The sequence below is a fragment of the Eucalyptus grandis genome, chromosome 3 (assembly GCF_016545825.1).
Source record: "Eucalyptus grandis isolate ANBG69807.140 chromosome 3, ASM1654582v1, whole genome shotgun sequence".
NCBI lineage: Eukaryota > Viridiplantae > Streptophyta > Magnoliopsida > Myrtales > Myrtaceae > Eucalyptus > Eucalyptus grandis.
In genome coordinates this window covers 62,034,136-62,052,226 of record NC_052614.1, presented here as the reverse complement: position 1 = coordinate 62,052,226, position 18,091 = coordinate 62,034,136, and the positions used below count along the sequence as shown (strand labels likewise).

Genomic DNA, 18,091 nt, shown 5'->3' with positions numbered 1-18,091 from the left:
GATTGATCGAGGAGGCGTTTCATCGACTCTGATAGGGAAAAAAAAAAAGGGAAGAAATTGGTCTACTTTCAATTTGTTTAGTGCCTGGATTTATGAATTCTGCCGGATGGGACTGGAATGCTGGTTCAGAATGTTTGTGTTGGAAAATATGTGTGATGATTGATCGAACAGAGCGAATTTTTGGCTATGTTATGATTTGATTGAGAGATGAGTACATGTTCTGGCAGTTTTAAAGTAAAAATGGTCACGTTTGCGGCATTAGTCTGGGTAGATATAGGAATGGATGAACTGCGTAAGCATCATAAAGCATGCATTTGTGGTACATCGAAAGCTACAGCACCGCCAAATGAGGATTTCAAATGTCTAGATTGACTCAGATGAGCTGTCCGGGGATTAATAAAGAGTTCAGGCCAGCGATACTTGGTTTTGGTTTCCTGCCGCTTTTGTATTCCCGGAATTAATTAGGTGGACGCGTAATCGAGTTCGCTTTTTTTTTCGGGATGTGTTGTCAAGTTGCTCTCAGTAGCAGCTTTTGCATTTTATGCGATTTTTTTTTTTCAACTTATTTCAGTTTGTTTTTGCTGTCTCATTGTTGTGGTTATTGGTGATGCTGATAGTACCATCTCCATTAGCTTCGAAGGTTCTTGAGGTTTGATGTTGGTCTAATAATTGCTAGTGATCTACTGGTCTGAAAACTACGTAAATTTTCTGGGGCAAATTACATATTGCCCCCCAAGCTTTTACAGTTGTCGTCTATTGGCCAGTGATGTTTCAATTTTTGCAATTTGCCCATGAATTTTAGAAATAGATTGCAATGCGTTCCCTGGATTGACTTCGATCGATTTCCACTTGGAGCTCCAGCAACGTGACTCAGTACGGAGAATTTGTCATATTAGCATACATAGTAAGTAGAAGAATAATTAGAAAAATATATTGCACTTGAGAGCATGTGACTACAATTCCGACGAGAATTTGACTGGATCAATGCCAAAATGCATATCAATAGATAGTTTTTAAAATATGCTTTTGGGTAGTCCCTGTTTTCCCCACATATATAGATGATATATGTCCAATAACTAGTCAATGGCAATCACGTGGGTCAGATTCTGAGAACATTTGCTGCACATGGTGTCCAATTTCAAAAAGTCTAGGATGCAAAACTTGAAACATCATGGGTAGCTTGCCATTATGCCAAAAACTTGTACAAAATGTAATTCACCCGAATTTTCTGTGCCAATTTGAGATGTGGCTTGGCTGACCTGGTTGAGTATCTGCTTTTGGAACTAGATTGGATCTTTGAAATATTAGTAAACATTTGGCATTGTACTTTAGACCTGACTTGTGTAGCACCATGAGCTTATTTAGCACTTTGGTAATGCTCACTTTGACGTTTTGAAATAGGTACCTGTCAGCAAGACATCTAATTTCAGTTCTGTTTCCCTTCTTATCAGTGGCAGAAGTTTCCCCCAAGTTTTTTACTTGAGTTTCCACTAATGTTAATTCCTGCATTTTAGAAAAAGAAGGTAAGCTTACGACTCTTGTCCCAAATGCTGATATGATCATTGTTACATATCAAAGCCAAGATGATATAAATAGTTTACCTCCTAAGAGTAAAAATTTTGCAAAGGTTGCCAGTGGAAATGATGCAAGACAAAAGTCATCTCTGTCTCCGAGATGGTTTGATTTAACAGTTCATCTGCACAATTCCCTACGAGGAAATAGTTGAAGTACTTAGTTCTGCCAAGAAATCTTATGTGCCAATGTGCCTGTGTAAGAGAGAAGGTGTCATAGATTGAGAAGTGGTCTGTAACGCAGTCTTTGTTTCACCTTATAAAACCGGTTAATTGCCTAACCATGCAAGTGTCACAGTTGCAACATTTACACATCTACCTTTGACATCTTCCTTCCACATTCCGTCAATAGTGTCCATGACGATTTTGCACGATTCTCATGTCTTTAGCCACTAATTGCACACTATAGAAAGACTAAAATGGTCCACAATGCTGTTACCGGTACCAATCTGCAGGAAAATACCCTGATCAGTTGTCCAAATATTCCTAGTAACAAAGGACAGACATTCTCTAGAACAAGTTGGTCCATCACGACTTATTGCATCTTGCATGATAACCAATGTAATAATTGTTTGAACAAGTAGCTTCGACTGAAATTAGCTCATCACTTTGCTGCATGTGATGCATCTTCTCCTGAGGGTATCGCCAAACTTTATCAACCTGATAACTACTAAATCCTGCGTTATATAGCCATACCCTGCAATAAAGTAAGACCTGAATTACATGAAACCGTTACGAGTATGATTGAAGTTAGTAGAGAAGCAGGTGGAATCAAATCATTTTCATCTCACATTAATATGTTCAACCGTATTATCTTTGAGCTAGTCACTAATAATTATACGCATTAGTAGACATACATTGTGTGTGTGTGTGTAAGAGAGAGAGAGAGAGAGAGAGAGAGAGAGAGAGAGTATAATAAACATTATTATGTGTCTTAAACTTTTGAATCGATATGAAAAACTCATGATGGCTTTTGCAAGAATGAGAGTTACTCAAAAAAAAAAATTTATAACGTAATGAGGTCTACAAACTACCCTGCTTTGTTAAGAAGAAAACAAACAAGACAGTCTCTGTATAAGCTGAACAAAAAGAGTACGTACAATGCCGGAATATATGATACTTCACTTGTTAGACAGGTTGAAAGAAATGCAAAGCAAACCTCAAATTCAGTCATCAACAATTCCCCATAATTTATTTGATATTCTGTCAAGATCAACACCATACCTCTCTAGGGAATTGATGTTCCGTCTTCTGTGGGAACCAAAAATAGTACAGAGGCAAATGAGACAAAACATCTTGTCCAGTAGGAAAACGTAATGTTTTGGTATGCAAACACTGTAAGATGCAAACACCGCATTGCCAATACAAGGTTGTCCAAATGTTAAAACCTGAATATTCTGTGCTCTTTATGATTAACCAGGAAATAAGTGTTTCGGTTAAGTAAATCAGGCGAATGCTGATCTGGAAAAGACAGTTTTCAGCACACATAATTAGGGACAGCCAAATAACTTGAATGTCAATACATCAATAGCCCTTCCAAGATGGGAAAAAAAAAAACACTATGCATCAATAACCATATATTGCATTTCATATACAAAGGTGAACAATAGAACAGCCCTTTTGTCTCCATAAGGGTTGAAGGTCTAGCGTTGACTCTGTCAAGATCCCATCCATAAGTTTCCCAACACCAAGCCCCACACACAACAAACCAAACCCACCCTCAGCACCACAAAAAAGGCAATAATATGGAATAGTGGGATTGGATGAATATACAACAGAAGCGCATTTAATTGCTTCCACAAGAAGCAATTGAATGTTGATGAAAGTGAGTCACATCCTGCGAATAACATAAATGCCCTTTGAACTACAAAACCATTGTCACAAGTAGCGAAGGAGAAACTCAATCTTAAAAGGATCACAAACGAATAGGCATGACGTCACAATTGGCTCGACAAATTTTCAGCAAGAAACCAGTAAACAAAAATAAAATTATAAATCATTTAAAAAGTTTTAAGACAAGATGTTATACTTGCTACTAATATTTTGAGAAAGGGGTATAGTCTAAAGTCATGCAACCTACGATCCTATCATAGGCCACATGAACATGAGTGTAATTAGACTTCAAGATAAAGTTTAACTCTAAAAAATCACCACTTGTCATGGAGTAGAGAATCAATGGGACATGATTTTGGATTGGGCAACATTTCTGGTACTAGTTGAGCAACAGGTGCCTCCAAATGTACCCTGGAACACTCTGTCCAATAAAGCAGAGAAAAGGCATAATTTAGACATCTTAGCATTGGCTCCAGCCCCTACAACATATCTTTGGCCTTGTAGTCCTACTGAAGAGGATCTGCTTTTGATTAGAGGCTTAGGTAGAAAACAGTACACCAAACACGAATTTAGGATTGATATATAATCTATCTTAAAAGGCATTAGCACTTCACGATTACATGACGTAAAACTTGAGCTTTGAGTGCTTTAAAAGTTATGTCCAGACCATGAAACATATCGACAATTCCATAAATTTTCAGCAAGTAAACTTTGTAATGATTAGTTGGAAGTGACCTTATCCACTATATTTAGGTATTCGACCAACTTGAAGCTCCATAGCTTTATGGGTAAGACTCAATTTACATTGCCAGATACTTAAACAATTGGTGGTTAGCGTAAATGGCTATTTGCACCCCATTCTGCTTGTGTTTTGTCTAGGGTTTGACTTACCAAACTGTGCCGAGAGTTTGCACCCTGCTCGCGGCACGGCAAGGAAACCTCCATGGATATCCAAGACAGTTCGATTCCGAAACCATCGCCAGGTATGTTCTGTTCTTTCCTTTCTTTAGAAATTTGATTTCATCACAAAAGGTGATGGAAAATTGGAAAAGTGTCGCTTTTTGGGGGTTAATTTGGGCCTAAATTTGAAAGGGTTTGATCCGAGAAAATTTTCCAATTTCCTGTCTTTCTTTTCCACAAGTTTTCAATGAAAATACGCTTTGGTAGAAATTTGCTGTCGTTTTCACGCCTGAACTTAAAACTTCAAAACGACTAAAACGACAGTATTTACGAGGTTTGTTTAAACAACGCACCCAAACATGCTTCTATATCCTTCATTCCCCGTTGGAGTGTTGACAGCTCTTACTTTTCACACTCCAACCATCTTTTCAAGAAAATGGAAGTTGAAATAAGGAGCAAATTTCACTAAAACATTTTCAAACCGATGAGCTGATTTGAGGCAAAAATGTCGATTCGACTAAGCTGGAACTCATACAATTATAGTTGTGCTCTTAATGCGAGTCCAGGGTACCTAAAATCATGCATTGAACTCAAGTACGTATCCTAAAAAGACATTGCTTGACTTCTAAATAATTTGTAAAGTCCAACTAAATCATCAGAAAAAATTTTCTTTTTGAAAGATAGCTTACTTCCGAATTATTAGGGACGCAAAATTCTTTGTCCTGGTAATTTTAACAAATTGATTTAAATTGTCGCCATAGAACAGTATGAGGATTGGACTCATAGCCAAACAAAGTATAAAGGCTACAACTGAGATTTCCCAACTTACCAAGGCCAAACAAATCTAATTTCCTCATGCTAAAAATGCAAAAGCTAATATAGCTTATCTAGGAAAAAGTGTTAGAAAAGTCATCAATTTATTACAATTTAGTCATAATTTTTTTTTGGTAAGTTCCTAAACTTTTATTGGTACCAATTTAATCTAAATTTTTTGATCTAGTGCTAATTCAATCAAAATGGCTGATTTTGGCCAAATATTACTAATATGGACGCCGATTGGCTGACTCGGATAACTTTTAATAATTTTTACATATTTTTGCATTTTTAATTTATTTCCTTTTCCTTTTTTTTTCCTTCTCCTCATTCTTCCTCTAGTTGGTTACTAGACTACTAATATCGGCCAAAGGCAAGAGTTGGCAAGGTCGATGTGTTATCTTTGGCAAGCCTCACTAGCCATGGTGAGGCTTGCCTCGTCATCATGGATGAAGCTTGGCCTTGCCGACCGGCAAGGTTGGAGCACTCGCTAGAAGCTGTGAGGTCGTGCCTATGAGGGCTCGAGCCCTTACTAGTGGCTAGATGAGGCTTGACCTTGTTTGATCTAGCGAGGTTGGGCCTTACCCATGGCCAGAGACCATCCTCAGCCTCGTGAGGGCTTAACCCTCGTTAGTAGGACCTCAACCTCGCGGTCCTCACCTTTGGCTAGTTGCCAAGGTTCAAACCGGTTGAAGCGAGGAGGAGAAGAAAATAAAAGAAAAGCAAAAAGAAAATAAAAATTTGAAAATATTGTGAAAAGTTGTCCATCAATACCGAATGCCATGTTAACCGACCGCGTCCACGTCACATTGATGCCATTGAAATGGGGAGGACCAAGATTCAGAAGCTTGTAAGCAACAAATGGACTCCTCGCGCCCAACAAACTACTCCAATTCCCTGTGTGGACCATCCAGGAACTTGTGTCGTGCAAATAAGTCGTGCGGGATCGGATTAACCATCCGGTGCTCGTGTTTACATCGAAGCGTGATGATGCTTCGCTAGCAACTTGACATGGACCATTGTGAAGAATACTATATTGGGGAGAGTATGAGATTTCGCTTTATCAGAAAGATGTTCAGGGCATAAAGGTCTCCGAATTGCTGGTTCAAAAATTATCCGATCAAAATTAGCCGAAAGGACTTAATTGGCTATAAACCAAAAGGCTTAGGACTAAATTGACACAAACATAATAAATTTAAGACTTTTTAGACACTTTTCCCAACTAACTGATTCATTTTTCTTGAGCCCATGAGTGACTATTCCTTTCAAGTGAACCGTAAGCATACACAATGTCGTACAAAGCAATTTCATGCAAAACAAACGGGTTCTACATAGTTAATTACTTATCTTTAAGAGACTGCACTAGACTAATCCCTTTAATACATGATCCCTAAACCATTCAATTTACAACAGTCATCTCCCAAAAATAAATATTACCATAGTTTTGAGTGAAAAATTACTCAATGAAAGTGGTTGTCACTGTCATGACAAAGCTTAAGATAACATTAGAAAAGAAAATTCACTAACACATAGTGCAATATACATGCATGTGTCACGGGCCGAGAGTTTCCTTGGCCCGGGAACGACCCGTGGGCGCCCAACGAGCGGAATTCGCCTGGGCCGCCCAGCTGTTCCACGAACAATACGGTGAATGATTCTTCGTACGAGATCCTACCACGCCCAGCTTCGCTCGGGCGTCTAGTCCATCGAGTAAGACAACAGTTTCTTTAGGCACAACAACCGGGTTTCGGCTGCCATGGCCTCGCCAGAGCGACATAAGCTCGACCGGTTGTGCACGGGAGGCTACCCCGTCTTCGCAGCTCCTAAGTGATATAATCTTTCTATCCTAGAACTCCTAGCACCAACCGTCCCGACGCCACCCCACGGGACCGCTTGTGTTCTACCCTTCCGCCTTACTCTCTTCACTAGATAACCCCAAGCCCCCACTCACAAGTGTCACGGGTACGGGAGGATTCACGGACGTGACACATGGCTGTACATTCTTGCCACAAAAACAAGGAAGATAACATGGGTTTTCTAAGAAAATTAGATCAATTCTTTTTCCCAACCATTATATCTATCCAATAAAGTTAAACGATACACTTATTTAAGAAAAAATCCATGCAATGCATTTCTATGAATGTTGTAAACTTATATATTGTATAGATGGTGACTTATTTATTAATTTTATTAATTGATAAAATCGATATGATTAAATAAATTCATAATTTTTATTTATGTATAGTTCTATTATAGTTATGAAGATACATAAATTTTGTATGAACTTAATTTATGAACGATATCGCAAATAAGATTAATGGCACCGAGATCTCGAAATAACTCATCATCTCTATTAAGTTTGACATTAATTTTTTTTAAAAAAAATTTACCATCTAAGTTTAATACAGAAAATTCCAGGCACCGAATGACATGATACTACTCATGTATGCATGATCCAAAGCATACAAAGTGCAATTAATTTTTCTAAAGTTATTTATGTCCATTTCTCTTTAGGTAACAAAGAGGTTCGAATAGACTTGAGTTCAATGGACATGGCAACTCGATCAAGCTTGCCAAGACAGTTGCAAAACAACCAGAGGTTTGTCACTTTGAACTTTTAATTTTTGTTTTTCATAAATCTTGTGTTTCGCATTTTAACTTTTTCAATCCCAAATACTTCAAGTTTCAGAGCATACATATGCTGACATATAAATTGAAGTATAAAATTTTTATAATTTTTGATATCTGAATAGTATCTTGAATTATAATTGAGAAAGCACCCCCAAAAAAACTTTTTACTTCCAAAAAGTAAAAGAATGTGCTCATAATTTACTTAACGATATCATGGATAAGATCAATGGCAATGAGACAAAAGCTTAGTAAAATCGCATTGTCCACTATATGAAAGCTAGAACGTCCCACTAATTCATGATACAATTTCTATCTCGAAAGGAAGTTGTGATCTTTGTTAAGTTTAACGTTAATTCTTTTGTTTAGAAGTTTACCATCTAAGGTTAATGAAAAAAAAATCCATGCAATGATTGAGCTAGTATGCATGATATAAAGCATGCAAAGTGTAATTAACTTTTCTAAGGTTGATTATATTTGTTTCTCTTTATGGTAACAAAGAATTTCACGAAGAAGGGAGTTCACAAGGCATGGCAACTAATAAAGCTTCCCAAGACGGTTGCAAAACAACCAGAGGTTTGTCACTTTGAACTTTTATTTTTCATAAGTCTTGTGTTTCATGGATTTTGACTTTTCAATCAGAACATTTTAAGCTTCAAAGCATACAATACTGACATATAACTTTAAAAAAAAAATTTCATAATTTTAAAATCTGAATAATATCTTGAATTATAATTGAAAAAGTCCAAAAAGACATACTTTTATACTTTCAAAGAATAAAAGAACACGCTCATAATTTATGAATGATATCGTGGATAAGATCAATGACAACAAAAATAAAAGCGCACTAAAAACAGATCATCCAATATATGGAACCTAGAAGGTCCCACAAAACTAATTCCTAATTTGATACCTATATTAAAAATAAAAATAAATAAACTCATGATCTTTGCTAAGTTTAACGTTGATTTTTTTTTTTTTTTGCTTAAAATTTTACCATTTAAGTTTCATGCAATAAATTCCATGTGATGAATGAGCTTGATCATGTATACATGATCAAGAGCATATAGAGTAAAATTAATTAGGTTATTTATATTCATTGAATTTTTGGTAAGAAAGAGTTGCACGAAAAACGGACTACGAAGGCATGGCAACTTATAAAGCTTCCCAAGTTGGTCGCAAAACAACTAGAGGTTTGTCTCTTGAAATTTTAATTTTATTTTTCATTAACCTTGTGTTTAATGCATTTTGACTTTTTTAGTCCAAATCACTTTGAATTTCACAGCATACAAATGCTAACATATAAACTTACAGACAATATTTTCATTTTTTTTAAAATTTGAACAATATCTATAATTGAGAAAGCCCAAAGAAATACTCTGTTTACTTCCAAATAGTAACAAAATGCACTTATAATGTATAAATGATATTGCGGATTAGATCAATGGCAACTACAAATTAAAACTCACTAAAAATGCATCGTTTGATATATGAAACTTAGAAGGTCCCACAAAACTAATTCATGATTCAAGACCTATTTATAAAAACTCATGATCTCTGTTAATTTTTTTTTTTTTGTTAAGAAATTTACCATATAAGTTTAATGCAGAAAATTCCACTGCAATGAATGAGCCTCATATAGTCATGTATACAAGATCTAAAGCATACAGAGTGTAATTAAATTTTGCAAGGTTAACCGTATTCATTTTCAAACACAGCAATCAAAACTTTACCAAACGTATTTTTATTGACATATTTGGAAATGAAAAGTTTGGAAAATTTCCATTTTATAGCTATATATATTACACGAAAACCTTTGGATGGCGCTATTTTCATCCCTTATCGATTAAATGCACTCTAATGGTCACCACTCCCACATAGGAAGAGGAAGGTGGTTCAGATCTCCACATTCTCAAGGGGTTGGGGTGAGGATGATATAGCTTCAGTGTGGGTTTCGACTCCCACACCTTATATGGAGACATGGCAAAAATCTGAGAGTAAGAGTTAGAGTATGAGTAGAGTAAGACCGACAAAACAAAAAATGCACACCATTTTCATAAAAAGACAAAGTTGCCATTAATTATTCAATTGCAATTTAACTAGTCACCCCAATTTATTTATTTATTTATTTTGGTGAAGTTTATCTAGAAAAACGAGGTAGGTTCCAAGTAGTCGCCCCAATTTATTTAATTTCCTTCTTTTGTTAGTTTTTCTATTTCCGTATAGGATTTAGTTGTCATAATTGAGAATATCACATGTTTTGTTCTTGTTTATTGTGGATATCCCATATATTAGATGCATTATGTTTTCTTATTTTTTAGATTTTGCTTCCATAAAAATTAATTTTGTTGAAAAGAGAAATTTCTAAGAAACCTAGTTATTTTCTACATTAAGCAAATCTATGGAATTGAAGTTTCGTACTTGTGCCTTTGGGCCGACAAAATTGAGGCACCTTTTTGCATATGGCGTTATTTGGCTAAAGGCTTGCAAATTAATTTGCCTGAATAGCTTTCTTGAGCCCAACAAAGAAGTGGCTTAACTTGGTAAAGACTCCATTGGTGTCAAGGGACGGAATGAACTTTATCATAAGAAAGAGAGACAAAGTTACATTAAAGCAACGGTTCGATCACTTGGGAATGAACCTAATGATCTCGTGGTCTTGGAGTCTCGAGTTTGCTTGCCAACTTGTGTAGGTCTAGCTTATATTCCCAGTGATAATCATTTTTACTCAAGTAATCCAACCACTATAATGTAAAATAATAATAATAATAATAATAATAATAATAATAATAATAATAATAATAATAATAATAATAATAATAATAATAATAATAATAATAATAATAATAATAAAAAAGAAGAACAAGTGATGCTTACTTGCACTAGGTGTAGGGGGTTGCCTTTATATTAGAGGTACTTCTATAAAAAGATGGAATGAACTCCGCTTAGGGGGACCAAAACTCTTAGATAATTAGATATCTTACCCATTTTTGCATCCTCCACCTACTATGTTTTTGAAAGACTACAACGAGGAGAGCAACCCAATGGCGCCGCAACCGAGTGAAATACAAGGAGATTCGAATCCGTAGAACCACCACCAGGTCCATATTTATGTTCCAACCCAGAAAAATTTATGGCATAAGTGATGTGGTCTTATAAGTTCTTTGTTTCTTTATCTAGTTTGGCCGCAGATGTAATTGGAACTAAATGGGGACGAAAAATAAATAAATTTCCTACAACGAACTAAAAATGCAAAAGCAATGTGTGCCATCAAATACGCTTGACTTGATTCAAGAAAACAGAAGCAAAAGCAAAAGTATTACTCAAAGTCAAATCTCCTAAATTTGGTATGACTTGGCTGCAGGAGTTCCCTCGTAGTTTTGGATGATGATGACTGCTTTTTGTCAATCCTAGTTTCCGCTCATAAGAACTCAATGAGCAGTTCATCAAAATTAACTACCAGAAAATTTCCTCTTATCGGAAAGTTTTGTCCGAGCAATCACCGGCGAGGACTAATTATTTTCCATGTCTACTTGATATGCAAATCGGATGGCGCTTGGTTGTCCAACAAAGCAATTCCGTCAAGAGCGCACCGCAAAACAAACGGGTTTTGAATATTTAATTACTTATCATTAAGAGACTACATGAGACTCATCCTTAAAGACATGATTCCCGAGCTAATCAATTCACTATAGTCATCTCCCAAAAGGAAATCATGTTGTTGTTCTAAGCCAAAAATAATTTGTCAATAAAAATGGTTGTTACTATTATAAGTGATGAAACTTTTAACACTTCTAGTGTCCTTATACCTATTTTTGGACTAGACAAAGTGAGATGCTCGTTTTTGCCGATATCTTTGTTCAGCTAAAAGCTTGCAAAATAACTTGCTTGAATAACTTTCCCAAGCTCGAGAAAGAAGTAGCTTAACATAGTAAAGACTCCTTTGGTGTCAAGGAATAGAATGAATTGTATCATAAGAAAGAGAGACAGAGTCACCTTCAAGTAATAGTTCGATCACTAGGTACTGAACCTAATTATGTGTGGCCCTTGAGCCTCAGCCTACTTGCCAACTAGTAAAGGTCTAGTCTTTATTTCAAGTGATAATCCTTTTTACATTTAAGTAATCCAACCGTTTCTATCCAAAAGAAAAAGGTAATCCACTCGCTATAAAGTGAATACAAAATTATATGTTTTACTTGCTCTAGGTGTAGGTTTACATTAGGTGAGGTACTTGTATAAAAGGAAGGAATGAACTCGGCCTAGGAATTTGTTCAAAAAAAAAAACTCGGCCTAGGAAGACTAAAACTTAATTGAATATCTTACTCATTTTTGCATCATCTGTTTACTTTGTCGTTGAAAGATTGCAATGAGGAGAGCAACCCAATGGCGCCGCATCAAAGTGAAATACAAGGAAATTTGAATCCACCAGGTACATGTTCATGTTCCAAAACAGAAAAAATTATGGTATAAGCGATGGGGTCTTATAATTTCTTTGTTTCCTTTATCTAGTTTGGCGGCATATTTAATTGGAACTAATTACAGAGGCCGAAAATATGTAATTTCCACGAACTAAAAATGCAAAAGCAATGTGTGGCCACCAATACTGCTAATTGATTCATTTTCTCGGGTCCGTGTTATGGCTATCCCTTTCAAGTAAACAGTGAGCACAAAATGTATTACTCAAAGTCAATCTCCTAATTTGGGATGACTTGGCTCCACAAGTTCCCTTATAGTTGTTGATGAAGATCCCACTTCCTTTTGTCATCCTAGTTTCATTACTTACAAGCACTCAATGACCAGTTCATCAAGGTTAATTACCAGAAAATTTCCTATTATCAAGATAGTTTTGTCTAAACAATTACCTCATGAGGACTAATCAATTTCTATGTCTACTTAATACACAAATTGAATTTTCGCTGATTGTCTCTACAAAGCAATTTCATGATGAGCAAAGGGCTACAAGTTTGCATCTAAGTTTAATACAAAAAATTCCATGCACTGAATGAGCCTGATACGAGTCATGTATACATGATCTAAAGCATGTAAAGTGTAATTAATTTTCTTAAGTTATTTATGTGCATTTCTCTTTGGTGGCAAAGAGTTTCGCATAGACTTGAGTTCATTAGACATTTATATAAATTCAAATATAATCTTTCAATCATTTTTAAAGTCTCATTAATCTCTTGAATTATAATTGAGATAGCCCAAATAAAAAATGTTCTTTTACTCGCAAAGAGTAAAGGAAGGTGCAAAAGCTTCGTTGAGTAAATCACCGCCGCCCCCTTCGCTTGCATCTGTATTTTATGGGAATTTTGAACATGTGCAATGGTTACACTTAGACCTAAAAAACAAGAATTGTGAAAATCTTAATGTGCAATTTTTGCAGTCAGACCAAAGGCGGTGATTGATGAAACGTCTCGACAATTGTTTGAAGCTGTAGTGAAAGGTGATTGGAAAACTATCAAGGAAAAACTCAATAAAGACCCCGCAGCAATGACGGCCAAAATTATGACCATAGAAACCAGGGACTTTACTATGCTCGATATTGCGATTATGGCCGCACAAGATCAGTTGGTTGAGAACCTGGTCAAGCACTTCCTTCCAAAATATAAAGACCTCGATCCCAATAGAGCCTTCCACTATGCTGCCCGGGGAGGAAGAACGAGGATAGTAAAGGCATTAATAAACAGAGTTGATGCTGGTCCTGAAATCATCGGCAATGCCTTTGCGTCTGTTATTCAGTTTGCTCCTATGCAAAAGGAGGTTATCTGGTATCTGGCCAGGCGTATAAAATCCTTTTCACCTTCTGAAAATTTGTTTCACCTTCTTGGGGCCGACCATTTGGGTAGGATTTCACACTCACTCATCTCAATTCCTTCACTATTTACTTGAATTAACATTTTTGTTCTTGTGTCCCAAAAGACATATGCTTGTATGTAGTTGACAGATTCCCTGGCTTAGTGACATCCGAAGGAATCGCGGAAAGCCTTCTTTATTTCTTAAGCTTGATGCCTTATTCATTCCGTAGTGGAGCTAAACTCAACTTTTGGGAAAAATCTATTTATAAATGTAGGTAATTCTTGCACTTCTTTTCTTGGATATATACAATTTGAGCAACTCTATCCACATTGTGTTCACCGTCCTGTTCCCATCCTTAGGTATCCCTTTATGCTTGGTCGATCCATCATTTGACTATTGCAAGGACACGAAGATGGCTCAAGGTATTTTTATTGATTTGTGTAATGAATGAACTTACATGAAAAAAAGCATATCATTCAGGGATCTTATTGACACGATAGTTATGGGACAAGGACTACATCTATATATACAAATTAATATCTTAATCATGATCTATGTCACAAATTGATATCTAATATAACATTGAAAAACATCTTACTCAATGTCGAATTGCCAAGCAAAATTATTGATAATTGTCGATTTTGGATCTTAGGTATTTGAGATTGATGGATCAAAGTTGTTTTCTGACGTATTCTTTTATTTTATTTTTTTTGTCAGAATTTCTGACATATGCAAGCTTTATAATAATTTTCATTTCATGAGTGCGATATGTATGTTTTTATTCGTCTTTGCTGACATAATTCTTGTCTCCTCTTTATGGTGGTGGCAGTGCGAGCACTTAACCAGTTCAAGGTATCCCTCTGGAACCTCGTCACGATAGCAGGTATACAAAACTGTTCTGTTATATATAGAAAGAGAATCTCGTTTCATCCATGGTCAGAGATCTTTAAATTTAAAGTGCATATTCATACTTTCAATATATCCCTTTGGAATCATAGTTATTATTATGGATCGGCTCTTGATCGTATATTACTATGCAATTCGATTCTAATCAAATTAATTCAAATTAAAGCTGTATGTATCCATTGGGTGAATTTGCAAAAAAAAAAAAAAAAAAAAAAAAACAATCAAAAATAGATCAATCCATCCGTCGCTGAATGTACCCATTTTTTTTTTTTTTTTTAAACCTCCTTTTTTCTTTCACGACATTATGTGTGCTCATTGATAGATCCATCTGTTCTCTTATGCATGCATTTTGATTTTCAAGCCATATCAAGTTTGTTTTCTCGATTAATATCTTAAATCCATCATTTTCTCTCAACTACTATTTACACATAAGAACACGGCGTACGTGTGAAAGCCTCTTTACCCTTTTGATTCTTCCTCCTTGGGAAAATTACTTATCTGATGTGACATACAGCACCTTTCATTAAAAGGAGTGGAGAATTGAAGTTAAGGCACGAGTGCTCATTTGGCTTAATAACACGTGCTCTTGACAAGATGAAGGATTGGCCTGAAACTCTTGAAGTACACGTATTTCTATTGACATCAGGCGTTGTCCTTGACTCTGCCACTCGCGGAATCTTTGAAATTGTGGATTTATGTCTCCGACGTTTTCCGGAGTTGATGTGGGATGACAATTTCGCAAAAAGTCTGATAGTAGAAGTTGTGAAGGGACGGCATGTTGAGTTGTTTAGACTAGTGAACGCACACAACCCTACTCGATATTTGGCCAATAATCCTACGACAAACGTAGAAGTTATGGAGGCTGTGACCACTTGGTCATCAAGATGTGTATCCCCTGATGTTTCTGGAGCAGCTTTTCTTATGCAGAGGGAACTTCAATGGTTTCAAGTCAGTTCTCCTTATTTGTTTGCCTTCCTTTTGTGCTCTTTAATTGACATTTACATTGATAGGCATCCTTTATTTTTTTTGAAGGTAGTGGAAGTTGGCAAGAATCCTTCTATTAAATGGCTGAAATTTCTAGAACATAGAAAAACATACTGGGAAGCTTTTGTAGAACAACGCGAAGAGTTGCTCAAGGAGGCAAGGCGATGGGTGAAGGATACATCGTCATCTTTTAGCCTCGTTGCGACTCTCATAATTACGATAGCTTTCGCTGCGGCTTTTACAGTACCCGGAGGCAACAGCGACAATAATGGGATTCCAATATTTCTTGAGAAGGGCTCATTCATGGTATTTGCGGTTGCAGACGCTCTTGCTCTTTTCTTCTCTGTCACCGCCACCTTGATGTTCTTGGCTATCCTAACTTCACGCTATACAATCGAAGATTTCCTCCACTCGCTACCGAGAAAAATGGTAATGGGCCTCACTTTTCTCTTCCTCTCTTTGGCATCTATGCTGGTGGCGTTTGGCTCTGCTCTTACTATTATCTTAAGTGGACGATTGAAGTGGATTTATATCCCAATTACTTTGTTGGCTGCCTTCCCTGTTATATTGTTCGCACTTCTACAGCTTCCCTTGTATATTGAAATGGTCGAATCTACTTATTGGCCTCGTCTCAACCGTCCCCTAAAGCTTTGGAAATGATCTCTATTATTATTGGACAAGGACATATGTGAAGTGATCTTTCTTTGTATTTTTTACTGTGTGTGAAATGTGAAGAACATGGAGTGTACTCATATTTTAAGACACTGGAAGCGTGACATTAGCCATCCACTAAAGAATAATGTATGTTGCCAAGTGTTACACCTCGTCTCAATATTTTTTTTTTGCATACTTCATCACTCATTGTTGTATTAAGGTGAACCCAATTCTTCAAAGAATTGGCAACATGGCCAACAAATATTTTGATGGGGTTAGTCCATTTGAATAAGGCAATGATCCACACAAATTCTCTACACTACACAAGATGGCCACCCAAGTAGTGCCCCAATACAAGGAACTTTTGATGTAGCAAACTGAGCAAACAACTATTTTAGTTCAATGGAAGCTCGGCCTTCAAAATGAGTCTTCATCCACTGCCCACACCTGCACCTCATCCTCTCATCCAACTCTTTGGCTTTGACCTCCACAATCTTAGCAGTGGAGCTAGACTCAATTTTGGGAAAATCTATTTACAAATGTAAGTAGTTCTTGCACTTCTATTGTTAGATATAAATAAATATATATTAATTATTTCAAGCAATTCCATTTACATTGTGTTCACTCTATCTGTTCCAATCTTTAGGTATTCCTCTATGCTTGGTCGATCCATCAATTGACTACTCCAAGGACACAAAGATGGCTCGACGTATTTTATTGATTTGTTTACTGGATGGACTTACACAAAAGGAAAAAAAATGCATATCAATCAGGGATCTTATTGACAAAATTGTTATAGGACAAGGACAACATCTATGTCTACAAATTAATGTCCTAATCATGATGTATGTCACAAATTAATATCTAATATAACATTTGAAAAGCACGAGTAGAAGTCTTACTCTATGTCAAATTGCCAAGTAAAATTATTGATAATTTTTATTTCAGGTAATGAGGTTGATTGATTGAAGTTGTTTTCAAACGAATTCAAGCATTATAAAACATTAGTAATTTTCATGTCACGAGTGTGATATTTATGTTTTTATTTGTCTTTGTTGACATGATTCTTGTCTCCTATTTATAATGATAGCACTACTAGCATTTAACCGGTTCAAGATATCACTTTGGAATCTTGCCACAATAGCAGGTACATGAAAGTGCCATGTTATATATATACAAGGAGAACCTCATTTCATCCATGGTTAGAAATCTCTAAATTTAAAGTGCATGCACATACTTTCAATATATCCCCTTGGAATCATAGTTAATAATATGGACCAACTCTTGATAGTATACTACCATACAATTTGATTCTAATCAATTTAGTTCAAATTTATACTATATGTATGCATCGGGTGAATTGTAAAAATATTCAATCAAAGACATATCAATTGATCCACCGCTGAGTCTACCCATTTCTCAACCAAAAAAAAAAAAAGAACTCTGTTTTCTTACATCACATTGTGTGTTTTCATCGATATATACATCTGTTCTCTGATGCATGCATTTTGATTTTTCAAGCCATATCAAGTTTGTTTTCTTAATTAATAACGTAATCCATTATTTTCTCTCAACTCCTATATATACATAAGAACACGGCGCAAATGTGAAAGCCTCTTTAACCTTTTGATTCTTTCGTTGGGAAAATTGTTTATCTGATATTACATGCAGCACCTTTCATTAGAAGGAGTGGGGAATTGAAGTTAAGGCACGATTGCTCGTTTGACTTTGTAAAACTAGCTCTTATGGAGATAAGGCTTGCAATCAAACTGCCAAAATACTCGAGCCTCTGCTGACATCAGGCATTGTCGTTGACATTGTCCTTGACTCTGCAACTCGCGGAATCTTTGAAATTGTGGATTTATGTCTTCAACATTTCTGGAGTTGATGTGGGATAGCAATTTCGACAAAAAAAAAAAAAAACTTATAAAAGAAGTTGTGAAGGGATGGCATGTTGAGTTGTTTAGACTAGTGAACGCACGCAACCACATTGGACATTCGCC

The 18,091-nt window shown here is 36.1% G+C and overlaps 1 long non-coding RNA gene across 1 annotated transcript; it reads left to right on the top strand.

Moving 5' to 3' along the window:
- Positions 1-7,678: 7,678 nt before the first annotated feature.
- Positions 7,679-12,875, top strand: LOC120291205. Its single transcript, XR_005549120.1, has 4 exons — positions 7,679-7,716; positions 8,247-8,321; positions 12,106-12,174; positions 12,845-12,875. It is a non-coding gene; the product is annotated as an uncharacterized LOC120291205 (long non-coding RNA).
- Positions 12,876-18,091: the final 5,216 nt, after the last annotated feature.